We start from the raw sequence: 15,658 nt of genomic DNA, 5'->3' as shown, positions 1-15,658 counted from the left end.
GAAGGTCCTCTCCTGGATGAATTCTAATTTTGCTTTAACAAACAAGGAATATCAGAATGCTTTAGGACGATGCTTTCTTTTGAAAACTGAGATCTGATAGTTGTTTTTATTGTTCAGTTGCTAGGTCGTGTCCGACTCTTTGAGACCCCATGGACTGCAGCACGCTAGGCCTGTCCCTCACCATCTCCTGGAGGTCTGGTAGTACTATGAAACAAACTGAGGTCTGATATTACTGTGCCGCAGAGGTAAATGTTATCTTTACTTTTGCCTATATTCTTTCCTGTTGTTGCCATGCTACAGTACTGAGCAAGCAACTTCTCCCATCACAGAGGTTGGTACATCCCCTCCAGGCTAGCCAGTTAGAGAACTTCCTTTGTTCCCAGTGTGAGCAGATGACCCAAGAGTGTCAAGCAGTGTCTTTTGAAAAAGCAAAAGGCATATAGAGGAGATAAGTTCTTATTTTTTTCTGAGGTTGCACACGCAGATCTCAAGATCTTGGGGTCATCTTTGCTGCACTTGGAGAGCAGCTTGTTGAGAATGAACCCAACACAGAGGAATGTAGACAGAGAAAGAGGGATTCATCCTGATGGTACAGTTTGATACCCTTCATTCACTCATGCCTGAAGCCAGAAAACCCCATGAATTTTGAGATACAATAATCGATAAACTACTTTCCCCCTCCTTAAGCTAGATGGGTTTGTATTTAGAGTGAGTTTAAATTTTTGACTATAGTATGTTGAAAATGAAACAGTCCTAAAACAAATAGCTTTATAAATATATATGTATAGTTTATATGCATATATGTGCACATACACAAGAACTTTCCAGCTAGGAATTTTTTTAACTTTTAAAAATATTTATTTATTTATTTGGCCATGCTGGGTCTTTGCTGCGGCAGGCAGGGTCTTTAGTTGTGGCATGTGAATGCTTAGTTGAGGTATGTGGGATCTAGTTCCCTGACCAGGGATCGAACCTGAGCCCCTTCCATTGGAAGCCTGAAGTCTTAGCCACTCGACTGCCAGGGAAGTCCCAGGAATTCTCTTTTTTTCCCCAACTGAAATCTTCTTTGGAACTCCAAAACAATACTTTCACTGGATCAGGGATGGGCTTCCAAATGCCCAGAGCCTCAGTCAGTCGGTCTCCCTTTGCCTCCATCCATTCTCTCTGGGGCAACGCTGTGAAATCCTGGGGCTATGCTGTGAAATCCTGGGGCTCTGTGAGACAAAAATGAAAGTCCATTTTTGGGCAATGAACGTGCAATGTGCATTTTTAAGGAATTTCCCCTTTAGTTAAGTAGGGCCTAATTTTAGTGGTTTAAATATAAAAAATAGTACAATAAACCTGTCATTGACTATTTATAGAATTTAAATATCTCCCTCAGAGTACTTTTTGGACAGCATCCATTATCACGCTAATTAAATATTAATGTAATTAAATCCGAGTCCAGCTGAGATAGGTAACTGTGCCATGAGCTCCTGGCAGCTTCCTGCCTGCTGCAGAACTCCTGTCTGAGGCAGAGAAGCCAGTGTGGGTTTTGTCCCTAGATGAGGGAGACCTCAGAGCCACAGATTCTTTCAGCAGCTGCAGAGCACAGAATCTTAGTTCAAGGTCAGGGCGGACAGCCAGCCAGTCTGAGCCTGTCCTGAGCAGTACAAAGTTATCACACACTCAACAGGAGTTAGAGGAAGATTTTTCAGAAGTCTCCCTCTCCCTTTAGGAGTGAGCTGGAGAAAAAGAGAATTTGAGACCCCAGTACCTCTTGTGATGAATCTATACCTGACTCCAGCCATCTGAGGGAAGTCCCCATATTCAGCAGAACATACACACATTTTCTAATGCGATTTTGGTATAGGGCACACCACTCTGCCTGCAATGTGGGAGACCAGAGTTCGATCCCTGGATTGGGAAGATCCTCTGGAGAAGGGAATGGCAACCCGCTCCAGTATTCTTGCTTGGAGAACCCCATGGACAGAGGAGCGTGGCAGGCTGTAGTGCATGGGGCTGCAAAGAGTCAGACATGACTGAGTAACTAACACACTTCACTTTCACACTACTCTGACATCTAAACATAAAAAGGATAATTGAATAGACTCTCAAAGGGGTTTAATAATAAAATACTGGGAATTAGAAATTCCACAGTGCTGTAGTTACACTTTGAGGGGGACCACGAGAAGGCTGGTGTCAGTGCTTTCCTTCTGTAAACAAACCCCTATTATTAGGAGAGAATGCTTTTGTTGTTGTTTAGTTGTGTCTCTTTGTGACTCCATGCACTGTACCCCACCAGGCTCCTCTGTCCATGGAATTTCCCAGGCAAGAACACTAGAGTGGGTTGCCATTTCCTTCTCTAGGGGATCTTCCCTACCCAGGGATAGAACCTAGGTCTCTTGCATCTCCTGCATTGACAGGTGGATTCTTTACCACTAGCGCCACCTGGGAAGTCCAGGAGAGAATGCTGCATTGCAGAACAACTCTCAGAATCTCAGAATGAGTAAACCATGGCAACCTTCTATAAAGCAACATAAGAAGTAACCAATTTTCTCTTGTTATGACTCTGTATGACAGTCTCTAGGTCCATCCATGTCTCTGCAAATGGCACAATTTCATTCTTTTTTATGGCTGAGTAATATTCCATTGTGTATTTGTACTACATCTTTATCCATTCCTCAGATGGACATTTAAGTAGCTTTTATGTCCTGGCTATTGTAAATAGTGCTGCAATGAACATTGGGATACATGTATCTTTTCAAATTATCGTTTTCTCCAGATATATATGCTCAAGAGTGGGATTGTTGGGTCATATGGTAGCTCCATTTTTGGTTTTTTAGAAACCTCCGTACTGTTCTCCATAGTGGCTGTGAGATAATATCTCATTGTGGTTTTGATTTGCATTTTTTTAGTAATTATTGATGTTGAGTACCTTTTCATCTGCCTCTTGGTCATCTGTATGTCTTCTTTGGAGAAATGTCTATTTAGGTCTCCCACTCATTTTTTTGGATTGCGTTGTTTGCTTTTTTTTTTTTTTTGATATTGAGCTGCATGAGCTGTATCGTATATTAATGCATATATGTGGAATCTAGAAAAATGGTACAGATGAAACTATTTGCAAAGCAGAAATAAAGACACAGACATAGAGAACAAATGTTGGACACCAAGGAGGGGAAGAGGAGTGGCTTGAACTAGAGACTGGGATTGACATATATGCACTATTATGTATAAATGGATAGGAGAACCTACTGTACAGCACAGGAAACTCTACTCAGTGCTCTATGGTGACCTAAATAGGAAGGAAATCCGAAAAAGAGGGGCCATATATATACGTGTGGCTGATTCACTTTGCTATACAGCAGACACTAACACAACATTGTAAAACAATTATACTCCAATAAAACTTTTAAAAACAGAAGTAACCCGTTTTCTCATGTAACCTGGGAATCCCAGTCTGTATTAAAGAAAAACATTTTGGTTTTTCCTTTGACCTTCTTTTCTTTTGCTCTTTTATTTTGTTCTATTTATAGTGTGACTCCTTCAACACTCAGTCTGGCTTTGGTCGCCTATGTTCAGTTCATTTAGCTTCACTATTTTTAACACATCGTTGAGGTAGTTTTGGATCAAAATCATGTGCCTTGGCAGCACAAGTCATTCAGCTAACAAAGGCGTAGTAATCACTGACGCGAAGCCAAGTCAGAATTTTTTTTTTAAGAGTAGTATTTTCCAAGTGGTTATGTGAATTCTAGTGAGATTTGCTTTGGAACAAGAAGTATTTATTTCCCAGGACTGATCTCATTTCCTTCTAAAGTGGTCTCATTAAATAATTGCTTATATCCTTAGAAGAAAATCCAGTTTCAGAGACACAAGCCAAAGTCTGTGACCAAAAGTTCAACTTCATGTTCTACTAAGAAAGTAAATAATGTCATATTAGCAACTTTTTTTTTTTTTTAAATAATGGGAAATTGCTATATGGTCAAAAGGTTTTACATTTCTCCCTTCTCTCGACTCCTGATAAATTCCAATTCAGATTTTATCCTGCTGTTGTCATGTTATATTTACAGATGAAATCGAGAGAGTGGATCTGGTGGCAGTTCAAAATATTTTGTGGATTAACCACCTGTCCTGTATCTATAGCCCGACATTCTGAACAAAAGCTTAGAGACAGTGATTCATTCATTCCCTCAGTGATCACTGAAATAGAACCTTTCCTAACAACCCTCTGATTGGGCAGAAACAAGCGTTAATTTTTCACGTTGATTGTTGTCTCACCCGTTTGTCTGTGGGTGTGGCCATGGGGCAGGAGTTAAGTCTGCCTACAGATCTTTCTCTAGTCTTGGGCTCATGTCCCAGCCCCTCATTGTGGTGGTTGTGGGGGCAGGGCATGGCCAACCTTGGTGCGTCAAGCTTCTGAGCATGGCTTGTGAGACTAGCTCCCAGGGCTCCTTGTGGTGGGGCTAGAGGTGGTCCCTGCCACGTTGGCAGATTTGTTAGTGGCCAGTGGAAGTGACAGGGCTTCCCAGGTGGCTCAATGGTAAAGAATCCACCTGCAAAGCAGGAGACGTGGATTTGATCCCTGGGTCGGGAAGATTCTCTGGAGAAGGAAATGGCAGCCTACTCCAGTATTCTTGCCTGGAGAATCCCCATGGACAGAGGAGCCTGGTGGGCTACAGTCCATGGGGTCAGAGAGTCAGACATGACTTAGTGACTAAACAGCAGCAGCAGCAGTGGGAGCTGAAGACTTCTGAGGTCGAATAGGGTTGAAGGAGACTGTTTCTCCGTTTATCCCCTGATGTTGGATTTCCCACTAAAGCTGCTAGATTCATGCAATTTCCTGGAAGAGAAAGGAAGTTGACCTGCAGCTGATTCAATAGGTGGATCCGTCTGAGCCACACAGCCAAGCATGTGGTCACCTGCCAGGTGTGCTTCTCTTACTTTTTAAAATAATGTTTCATTGACATTTTTATTGTTATTTAATTTTTTTTTTTTTTTTTTGCCACACTGCGTGCGAGGCTTGCACGGCATATGGAGTCTTAATTCCCTGACTAGGGATCAAACCTGTGCCCCTGCAGTAGAATTGTCGCGTCTTAATCACTGGTCAGCCAGGGCAGTCTCCTCTCTTTTGAGTTGCGAAAGTAGGTGTCGTTGCTACTGTGTGTTCTGTATACCAGGGACTCTGACCCTGCGATGTAAGAATTATTATCCTCATTTTCAGGTGATCAGGAGTGAAGCCCACAGAGGCGAGGAGGCTACCTAAGGCCCCACAGTTTTCGAGATGGAGCCACAACTAGTACACATTTAAGATATTTCTTTATAAATATTTTACTGCTATATTTTTCAAAATGGCTGCCACTCCTTATCACTTGTTTTCCTTAATTCTAATTCTTTGCCTCAGCATTCCAATTGCTTTTCTAATTTACTGATACTGTATGTCCTCTGGTTCTTCTCTCTCACCTTTGTCTCCCCATCAACCTGTCTGGCAACGTCTGAACCTTTTACCCTCCTCTTCCCTATACACACAATTGGATTCTTCCTTTAAGCTCACTCCTTTCTTCTTTCCTGTCATTACCATTCAGGCAGCGTTCAGACCTGTCCACTCTGTTATTAGATTATAACAGCCTTGGAACCAAAACTCTCCAAATCTGAAGCTACCATTAGATTCAGCTTCCTAAAATACCCTTTTGTCCTGTCCTGGTTCCTTACTAGGTACCAAATGAAGGTCAGTTCCTTAGCCTGGAATTCTAGGCTCCCCACAGTATGGTTCCAAACTAATAAAATTATTATTTATTTATTTAGATTTATTTATGTGCTTATTTTTTTGAGGACACCCTAGGTGGCTCAGAGGTAAAGAATCCACCTGCCAGTGCAGGAGACACAGGAGATGTGGGTGTGATCCCTGGGACAGGAAGATCCCCTGGAGGAGGAATTGGCTACACATTTGTTTTTGGCTGTGCTGGATCTTTGTTGCTATATAGGGGCTTTTTTTCTAGTTACGGCAAGGGGGAGCTACTCTCCAGTTGCAGTATGCAGGCTTTTCTTTACTGTGATTTCTCTTGTTATTTAATTTTTAATTTTTAGAGCATGGGCTCTAGGACACATTGGCTCAGTAGTTGTGGTGCACAGGCTTAGCTGCCCCGTGGCGTGTGGCATCTTCCCTGCCCAGTGATGGAACCCGCGTCCCCTGCATTGGCTGCTGCTGCTGCATTGGCAGGCGGATTCTTAATCACTGGACTACCAGGGAAGGTCCAGCATCAGTCTTTTAAAATCTATAAAATGGGCATAAAGTTGTTACTGAAATAATATATTTAAACACTTATTAAATTATGAAATATTCTGCTAATGTGAGGTGTTAGTAGTATCTTCACAGAAAACTCTAAGATGTAAATAAGGAAGGAATTATTCTTCGTTTTAGAGGGGAGTAAGTGAAAACAGATTGGTAACAGGGTTTGTGGTCACTCTGTGAACTAGTGATGAGGGCAGGACTCAAACTTCTGATTTCCTGTCTAACACTCTTCCATGATGTCACATCCAGTGTTTAGAGGAGTGGAAGGTGTACAAACCAGGAGAGGTGGTAGGAAGACGTGTTTTTTTAAACATGAGCAGATTTATGCGGTGATTTCAGAGCTGTCTCTGTGGAGTTGAACCTAAGGCATCTCTCTGCAGAGGCTGTATATTTGGTTGTCAGTACATTGAAAAGAAACATAGCTACACCTTAGGTATGTTTTAGTTAAATTAAAAGATGGACGTGTATTTATTTTGAGGTGATGATTGAGATACCTTCCCCATGTGTAATGGAATTTTCTTTTTTTGGCAATGCTGAAGACAGTTCATTTAGCTGCATATGTTGTCGGTGAAATTTCCCACATGCTTACACGAAACATTTGTCTTCTCCAGATGGCCTGTGTAAAGCCCAGTTGTTCTTCCCAATAAATTTATGGTTATGACAACTGTGGTATCTCTCTAGACTAGATGAGAGTTTTTTTTCTTGGAAAAGGAAATGGTCTCTTTCCATTCAAACAGGGAAAGTGGGCACCCAATTGTACTAAGGCTGAAACTTGATGGGGTCTGAATTAGAGAGGTCAGTAGGTCAGGGATCCTGCTTTTATTCCCTCTCCACCCTTCAAATCGGTGTGGTCTTAAGCTCCCTCCATAAAAGAACCCCAAACATAAAAGATATCCAGAAAAGGGTCCACAGACTTTTTTTGTCAGTAATACCTTCCTTTCTTTGTTAAAAAGTCAAACATTTATTATTCAACAGTTAATATATAAGAAAGAATGTCTGTACCACATATGTAATTAAGAAATCTACTAATAAGTTGAATATCCATGGAACCACCAGTCTACTTCCAAGCCAGGACATGGTTAATGCTATTCAATTGACCTGTGGTTCATTTCCTTCCTTCTCCTTCCCTTCCCACTATGAACCACATTGTGTCTTCCAAAATTTTCATGAGCTGACTATAATTATTTATAAAGTGTTTTGAAAACTTTTCAGGAGGATATGCAATGTGACTTCAGATGTGTATTTATTAATACAGTAATTCTTCACTTTGTGCTGAGGGCTTTCAAGTCTATGGTCTCCTTTGAAATTCACAACAGTTCCATGAACTAACTCGGGTGGGAATTTTATACTTTTGCAGGTAGAGAAAAGAGGCTCACCTAGGACTCATAACTGATGAGTAGGTATCAGAGTTGAGATTAGAACCAGAGGCTTCAGATCCCAAGTCCTGTGATCTTTGCTCATAACGACATTGCCCATGATTTCCAAGGAGAAATCCATCTTCCTGGTCTGATAGAAATATTGCTCTGGGTCACAGTAGTAGACCACAGGAGCTTGTACTGTTAGCAGATCCAGAGACTCAGGGCCACGTAGGGTACCTAATTTTTCCTTTTTTTCTCAGCCCTCGGCATGGTATCTGAAACACAGTAGGTCCAGGTTAAAACCCTGGGTTTTGGCGTCCAACATCATGGCATTGCAAACTGGCTTTTCATCTAGTAGCGAGGTGACATTGGGCAGATAAAATTAACCTCTGTAAGCCCCAGTTACTCCCTTGTAAAATGAGTTTAATCATACCAATTCTCAGGAGTGCTGGGAGGAGTAAATGAGACCATGACGATGTAGTGACAGCAGAGGGATTGCCAGGGAGCAAGCACTGAATAGATGGTAGCTAAAAATAAAAAAAAGGAGTGTCTGTTTCCATGTCCTTGGGCGAATCATTTGATTCCATCTGTTCCCTGCTTTCCAAAGCTTCAGAGCCTTATATGTGCAGGGAGGGGGTTATACAAAGATGAATTCTCAGGTCTTTCGAGCTCTTTCAGTGATACTAAATACAGTTCCCAAGACTTCTGCTGACTTAGTTTAACTTTTTATTTGACTTTCGAAAACCATATCCAAATGCCTTCATTGTTTATACTTCCAAGTCCTCACGTGACACACAGACTAGTGTGACAAGATAGAAGTGCAAAATAATAACCAATGTTTTTCTTTTCTGCAATTTTCTTGTTGCTCCATGGGCTACTGCTAGCATTCACTGCTTTGGCCCTAGAAAGTGTAAAAATTGAGTTTTATGTGATTAAAAAAAACACATAGCAGCATTCATTATTATATTGAAAATCAGGCTTCCTATTGGAAGAGTCAAACTTTGAGAGAAAAAAGGAGGCCTTAAGCATTGAATTATCTTTCTAACTGGTCTGGAAAGCGTGCGCAATGGTGTGGTAGTAGCTTCCACAGGCATTAAAGTCTAAGTCTAATGTTAGAAGCCAAGTTTCAGACAGAACAAGACAAAGACTTTGTGCTGTTGAGTGTCTGAGACGGGCCTTCTGCACTGTGCCATGTAGTGAAGGTGGAGGATGAGAAAGGAGAGATATTTTTAATTCGTCTGGGAGGATGTCAGAGCAGAGAGGACTTGCCCCTTATTTCCCAGGTGAAGCTTTAAGGCAGCAAGCCTTGGAAGTCCTTCTGTCCCAGCCCCCATGCTAAGATGGTGCAGCTGAAGAGCGGAATGGTGTGGCGTGTGTAGGCACAGTCTCCTGCCACAGCTCACCCACAGGCGCGAGTGAAGTTGCACAGAGCAAGTTACCAGCGGGGGTGGGGAACTGACTGGCAGCCAAGGAGGAACCTGGAGAAGCCTTGGAGCGTGGTTGAGGAGCACCCACGATGACTTGTGTGGGGGTGGTGACCGGAGGGAAGGAGGGAGGCACCAGACGCCTCTGCGTGCAGAGGGAACTGAGGCCTGTGAAGCAAAGAAGGATAGGATGAATCGCGTAAGCAACAAAACCAGCCCGAGAGGAGACTGCTGGAGAATGGCTGGCAGACTGTATTCCTGTGGATGGTAGGCCAGTAGACTACCCGGCTTAGTCTGGGAGAGAGGTGGACACAGTTACCAGGCATGCTGGCTGCTGTGTGTTTTACTAGATTATATCCAAAGTGTCATTTTTGTTTTTTTCTTTTTTGCCCCACCACATAGCATGTGGGATCTTAGCTCTCAGACCACATATCAAACCTGCAGTGGAAGGGTGAAGTCTTAACCATTGGATCACCAGAGAGATCCTCCAAGGTGCTATGGAAACCTAGCCACATGTTTCAGGGTCTTCCTGGGAACAGACCCCCATATCACTTGCTACTTAATATTACACTGTAATATTAAAAATATTCAATTATTTTTAGTCTGTAACTTTTCCTCTTGGGATTTGAGTTATCTGGCTGTTTGTTCTACCATTTAAAAAAACAAAATCCAAACCAGCAACCCCTCCCCTACCACTGGTCATCAGGCTTCTGAACTTGAAGAAGGAGGAGTGAAGAAAGGGAGAGTAAAGCCCTGAAATGGGGAAATAGTTCAGAAACAATACTTTCTTAGCAATAAAAATACTATCTTATTTTTCTGTGCATGTAAGCAGCTTTGCATATGTCCCCTCGACTGATCCATGTAAATTTAGGCTCTTACAGATGAGAAAGAAGAGACTCAGATTTCTAGATTGAAGCTCTTTCTACTACCATTATGCTCAGAAGCACAGTGCCTAGAGGTGTGTGTGTGGTGTGTGTACTGTGCATATGTTGGAGGTGGAGGAGAAGGTGTGGGGACTGAAGGCAGATTTTTCTAGAGGAAAATGTCAAAACAGCACAATCACTCAACAAAGACATGATGAATGAAGGGAAAGAGTGATTTGCTTCAACAAGTCATGAGGATCTGGCTTTAGATATACCGATAATGGCCCTTTTAATTCCCATTTGCCTTATGACATCATCACTTATTGTTGGTCAAAATGTTCTGGGAGGAAAACTTCAGAGCTCAGAGATCAGGCCAATTATTGTGGAGACTCTTTTGAAAGAATATTATGCTTCACTCTGCTCAAGTGTACATGGCACATTGTAGGACCTAGAGGAATCTACACTAGGTTTACAGGCTCTAGGGGACATATGGACTCTTCTGTATCTTTTCCTTTTTTTGAGTAGCAGAAGCATCCCCCTTGACTGGGTTCTTAGTGGGCCTGTCAATCCAGATGCCCCTCCTTGGGTCAAGGGTTGATCACATGATCCACTCTAGGCCAGTCAGATTCCCTGTCTGAAGTTGGAGTCTGGACTGAAATGTTCACATGGACTGAAGTGATTCACTTTGAGGGAGACAACTTGAAGAGAATCTGGTCATTATTTCCTGCTACCACGATCTTCAAAGCTGCTCTGTTTCCTCCTTGGGGCCTGATACTTCTCTGTTTCTTTTGACTTGGTAAGTTACCACATGCCCTTCTAATTTACTGCTTTTCGTTTAAGTCACCCAGAGTTAATTTTGGTTGCTTCAATCTAAATATCTCTAACAGGACTTTCCTGGTGGTCCAGTGGTTAAGACTCTGTGCTTCCAGTGTTGGGGGCAGAAGTTAGTTCCTGCCTGGGGAGCTAAGACCCCTACAGTCTGTGTCCTACAGCAAGAAAAAAAGCGGGCGGCGGGGGGAAACTCAGGCTTCCTTCGTTGCACAGCATTAATAAAAAAAACTCTATCAAGCACAGCAGTAGTACAGTGTTGCTCAGTATTTTCTTTGTTGTGGGCAGTCTTCATATTCTATGCAAATACTTCTGGACACTTGCTAATTTGTGGAGAAAAAGCCCTTTTCAGGCAGAAGACAGGAGCCAGGTGAAACAGTTAATAATTAAGTGTGGGAAATCTGAGCTCACCAGGAAACAGTGGGTTCAAGAAGAGAAAAGGTAGTTATGAAGATGTTTATTGGTCAAGAACCCTGTGTAGGCACTGTTTGCAATAGCCAGGACATGGAAGCAACCTAGATGTCCATCGGCAGATGAATGGATAAGAAAGTTTTGGTACATATACACAATGGAATATTACTCAGCTGTTAAAAAGAATGTGTTTGAATCAGTTCTAATGAGGTGGATGAAACTGGAGCCTATTATACAGAGTGAAGTAAGTCAGAAAGAAAAACACCGATACAGTATACTAATGCATATATATGGAATTTAGAAAGATGGTAACGATGACCCTATATGCGAGACAGCAAAAGAGACACAGATGTAAAGAACAGAGTTTTGGACTCTGTGGGAGAAGGTGAGGGTGGGATTATTTGAGAGAATAGCATTGAAACATGTATATTATCATATGTGAAATAAATCGCCAGTCCAGGTTCAGTGCATGAGACAGGGTGCTCAGGGCTGGTGCACTGGGATGACCCTGAGAGATAGGGTAGGGAGGGAGGTGGGAGCAGGGTTCAGGATGGGGAACACATGTACACCCATGGCTGATTCATGTCAATGTATGGCAAAAACCACTACAATATTGTAAAGTAATTAGCCTCCGATTAAAATAAATAAATTAATTATTTTTTTTAAAAAAAGAACCCTGTGTAGGGTTGGAGACCAGGTCAAGTTTGATCCTTCTATGGCCAAGAGAGTTTAGGGACAACTCTTGTTGGGACAGGAATAGATCAGAACTTCTTAGTCAGCCTCTTCCTTGGGCAACATGTGTGCTGGAAACAGGTTGGACACCAGTGACTGGTATAGATCCTAGGCTCCCTGAGTTAGACTGTTCTCCCAGCCTGAATTGGACTGGGACTCTGGAACTGTTCTGTGAACCTGCCATTGTTTATAAGGACATAGATCCCGTCCTGATAAATAATTGCACCTGCTTTATAGTCTCTCTCTGCCTTCAGGAAATTGTCTCAGATTTGTGACACTCATTTGTTTACTCATTCAGTAAATATTTATTGAATGCCCCGGTCACTGATATTGATGCTAAATACCTAGTGGTACAGAATAGATACAATTCCTTTCTCAAGGGGATAGTAACTGTTGAGAGGGAGAGAATGATATTAAGCAAACAGTTAAATAGAAATTTATAATTACAAATTGTGCCACGTGCTAAGCAGGAATATTGCAAATTGTGATCAGGATATAACATGTGATGTTGTTTTACTATTGAAGGAGAGGCTGTGGAGAGAGACTTTTCCCTGTAAAGAGGGTTCACCATCTTTCATTCTGACGGTAAGATCTTTGCATTTTATCCAAGAGGCTTTGTGTGATACATTCTGTAAGATATAATACATTTTTGTGTTGACTTTATGTGTAGTAGGTTGTAACTGAAAACTGAAGGCCAGCTTTAAGAAGACCTCTTGGGCCAATGGTGTGTTGTGTGTTCAGTTACTCAGTTGCGTCCAACTCTTTGTGACCCCATGGACTGTAGTCCTGCCAGGCTCCTCTGTCCATGGGATTTCTGAGGCAAGAAAACTGGAGTGGGTTGCCATTTTCTTCTCCAAGGGATCCTCCCAACCCAGGGATCAAACTCAAGTCTCTTGGGTCTCCTGCACTGCAGGTGGATTCTTTACCACTGTGCCACCTGGGAAGCCCCTTGGACCATTTGGTGGGCATCAAATCTGGTTTAGAGATGGGGACATAAACTTGTGACTCTAAGGTTCAACAGGAAAAATGATTTAAAACTCATTGAAGTCGTGTTTGGCCATGAAGAAAGAACAAATAATGAGACTAATTTCATGGGTGCATCATACGAGTTTGGAGATCTCAGCTGTCATATGACATGTTGATATGACTAAATTAAAAGAATTATTTATTTTTAATTGTAGGATAATTGCTTTACAATACTGTGTTGGTTTCTGCCATACATTGATATGAATCAGCCATAGGTATATATATATCCCCTCCCTCTCGAACCTCCCTCCCACCTCCCACCCCATCCCACCCCTCTAGGTTGTCACGGAGCTTTGGTTTAAGCTCCCTGCGTCATACAGCAAATTCCCACTGGCTATTTTACATATGGTAACGTATGTCTTCATGCTACCCTCCCCATTTGTCCCACCCTCTCCTTCCCCTTCCCGCACTGTGTCCACAAGTCTGCCCTCTGTGTCTGCATCTCTACTGCTGCCCTGAAAATAGGTGATATGACTAAATTTCCCAAACACATTGTAAGTGCATCTGTTATACTGAAAGAAATGGCCAGACCTCACCTTTATACATTTGTTCAACATTTGACCATCACCTGAAGACCTGGTGGCTCAGGTGGTAAAGTGTCTACCAGCAACGCAGGAGATCCGGGTTCAATCCCTGGGTCAGGAAGATCTCCTGCAGAAGGAAATAGCAACCCAATCCAGTATTCTTGCCTGGAAAATCCCATGGACAGAGGACCCAGGTAGGCTACAGTCCATGGGGTTGCAAAGAGTTGGACACTACTGAGCAACTTCACTTTCTTTTCTTTTCTTCTTGAAGACTGTCGTTAAGGGCAGGATACTCTGTGAGGTACACTGTAACTACCAGAATATATATGGAATCATCTAGAATGAAGCAATTTTGCTATCTAATAGGAATCTATATGGTGCATAAATAAGATCTTAGACTTTGGCAATCATCCTGAGTGGCTGAGAAGTCTTTGAAAGAATGCTTTAGGTGCCATCTTGTGGTCATTATTATGATTGTATTGCATTCAACTCATCTTCAGCTTTCCAGAAAGATTGTTTAAATAAAGTTTATGAGGTTCCCACCAGCTGTTTATTTGGTGCTCTATGATGACTTAGATGGATGGGATGGGGAGTAGGTGGGAGGGAGGTCCAAGAAAGAGGGGATATTTGTATACATATAACTGATTCACTTCATTGTACAGCAGAAACTAACGCAACATTGTAAAGCAATTATATTCAAAAAAAAGATAAAATTTTATGAGGACTTCTGGGCTGTTCAGACTTAAAACCTCACCCCATACAACTAGTGTCTTAAAAGGAGTTTACATTATTTGGCTATGACAAAGCCTTGGTATAGTAATCAGTTCTCTTTCTGTGTCAGTTTCACACTGTCTTAAACAAGAAAGGTGTTACCTTGCAGAACTGAGAAAGCTGCTGCAGGAGCCAAGGCCTTGGAGGCTAATTCCAGGTCCCATTGTCACCAGGACCTGCCCTTCCGTTTCTTGTTTCTGTTTGGTTTTATCCCCTCTTGCTTCAGGGAAGAGTGCTGCTAGAAGTTCAGGGAAGAGTGCTGCTAGAAGTCCAGATTTCAAATCATTTCTGCGTTGTGACTCAGGTACAGACAGAAGAATCTTGAGGGAACGACTTTGGCCCAGTTTGGGTTCCATGCCAAGCCTGGTACCAATCATGCGATAAGGGGAAGAGGGCAGCCTGAACAGCCAGCTTGAGTCTGTGATCACGCCCTGTGGTTGAGGGTGGAGGAGAAGGCACCTTAGCAACATGAATGTGTTACCATAGTGACAGAACCTGTGGGAATGCTTATAGGCAAATGAGCAAACAAAAGGCACAACCTGACTCACTACAACTGCACTACTTGGACCCCAGCACACATCCAGACCCTTCCTCAAATCTGAAAGGGCCAAAATACTTTAACTTTCCTGAGTACATGCAGCAATACAAACTTACCCCATCTTCAAGCGGAGGCAACTCAAAGATGGGCTGAGTTGACAAATTCAACACCAACAAGTTCAGGATTTCTAGACAATGCACATTGCTCTTAGGTCCAGATAGATGGTACAATCTTGGCCCAACAATCTGTTTCCATTAAGAAAAAAACCCCACAAAGTCAGTTCACTTGAGTTGATCTATTTTGGGTTCCCTTATCTTTGAAAATTTCCTAAAGAAAAAAAATCCTCTGAGAAACATTTTAGTAAGTCAGACACTTCAGAGACATTCAATCATGTATTCAAATAAACAGTTATTTGAACCTCTAATGTTTGTCAGTTATCATTTTAGCTCCTGGGAATATGTCCCTGATTTCTCTGAACTGAAAGATGTGAAAAATAATTTGATGGTGATTGCAGCCATGAAATTAAAAGATGCTTACTCCTTGGAAGGAAAGTTATGACCAACCTAGACAGAATATTAAAAAGCAGAGACATTGCTTTGCCAACAAAGGTCCGTCTAGTCAAGGCTATGCTTTTTCCAGTGGTCATGCATGGATGTGAGAGTTGGACTATAAAGAAAGCTGAGTGCAGAAGAATTGATGCTTTTGAACTGTGGTGTTGGAGAAGATGCTTGAGAGTCCCTTGAACTGCAAGGAGATCCAACCAGTCCATCCTAAAGGAGATCAGTTCTGGGTGTTCACTGGAAGGACTGATGTTGAAGCTGAAACTCCAATACTTTGGCCACCTCATGCAAAGAGTTGACTCATTGGAAAAGACCCTGATGCTGGGAAAGATTGAGGGCAGAAGAAGGGGACGAC

At 42.3% G+C, this 15,658-nt stretch overlaps 1 long non-coding RNA gene across 1 annotated transcript; it reads right to left on the bottom strand.

Annotated features, from left to right (window-relative positions):
- Positions 1-8,339: 8,339 nt before the first annotated feature.
- LOC145542753 (uncharacterized) lies at positions 8,340-14,689 on the bottom strand. Its single transcript, XR_014080113.1, has 2 exons — positions 14,308-14,689; positions 8,340-8,527 (listed from the first exon to the last, which is right to left on the bottom strand). It is a non-coding gene; the product is annotated as an uncharacterized LOC145542753 (long non-coding RNA).
- Positions 14,690-15,658: the final 969 nt, after the last annotated feature.

The sequence above is a fragment of the Giraffa tippelskirchi genome, chromosome 1 (assembly GCF_054371585.1).
Source record: "Giraffa tippelskirchi isolate mGirTip1 chromosome 1, T2T-mGirTip1v1.2.pri, whole genome shotgun sequence".
Classification (NCBI taxonomy): domain Eukaryota; kingdom Metazoa; phylum Chordata; class Mammalia; order Artiodactyla; family Giraffidae; genus Giraffa; species Giraffa tippelskirchi.
The sequence above is the reverse complement of the archived record's forward strand: the minus strand, read 5'-3'. Positions and strand labels throughout refer to the sequence as shown.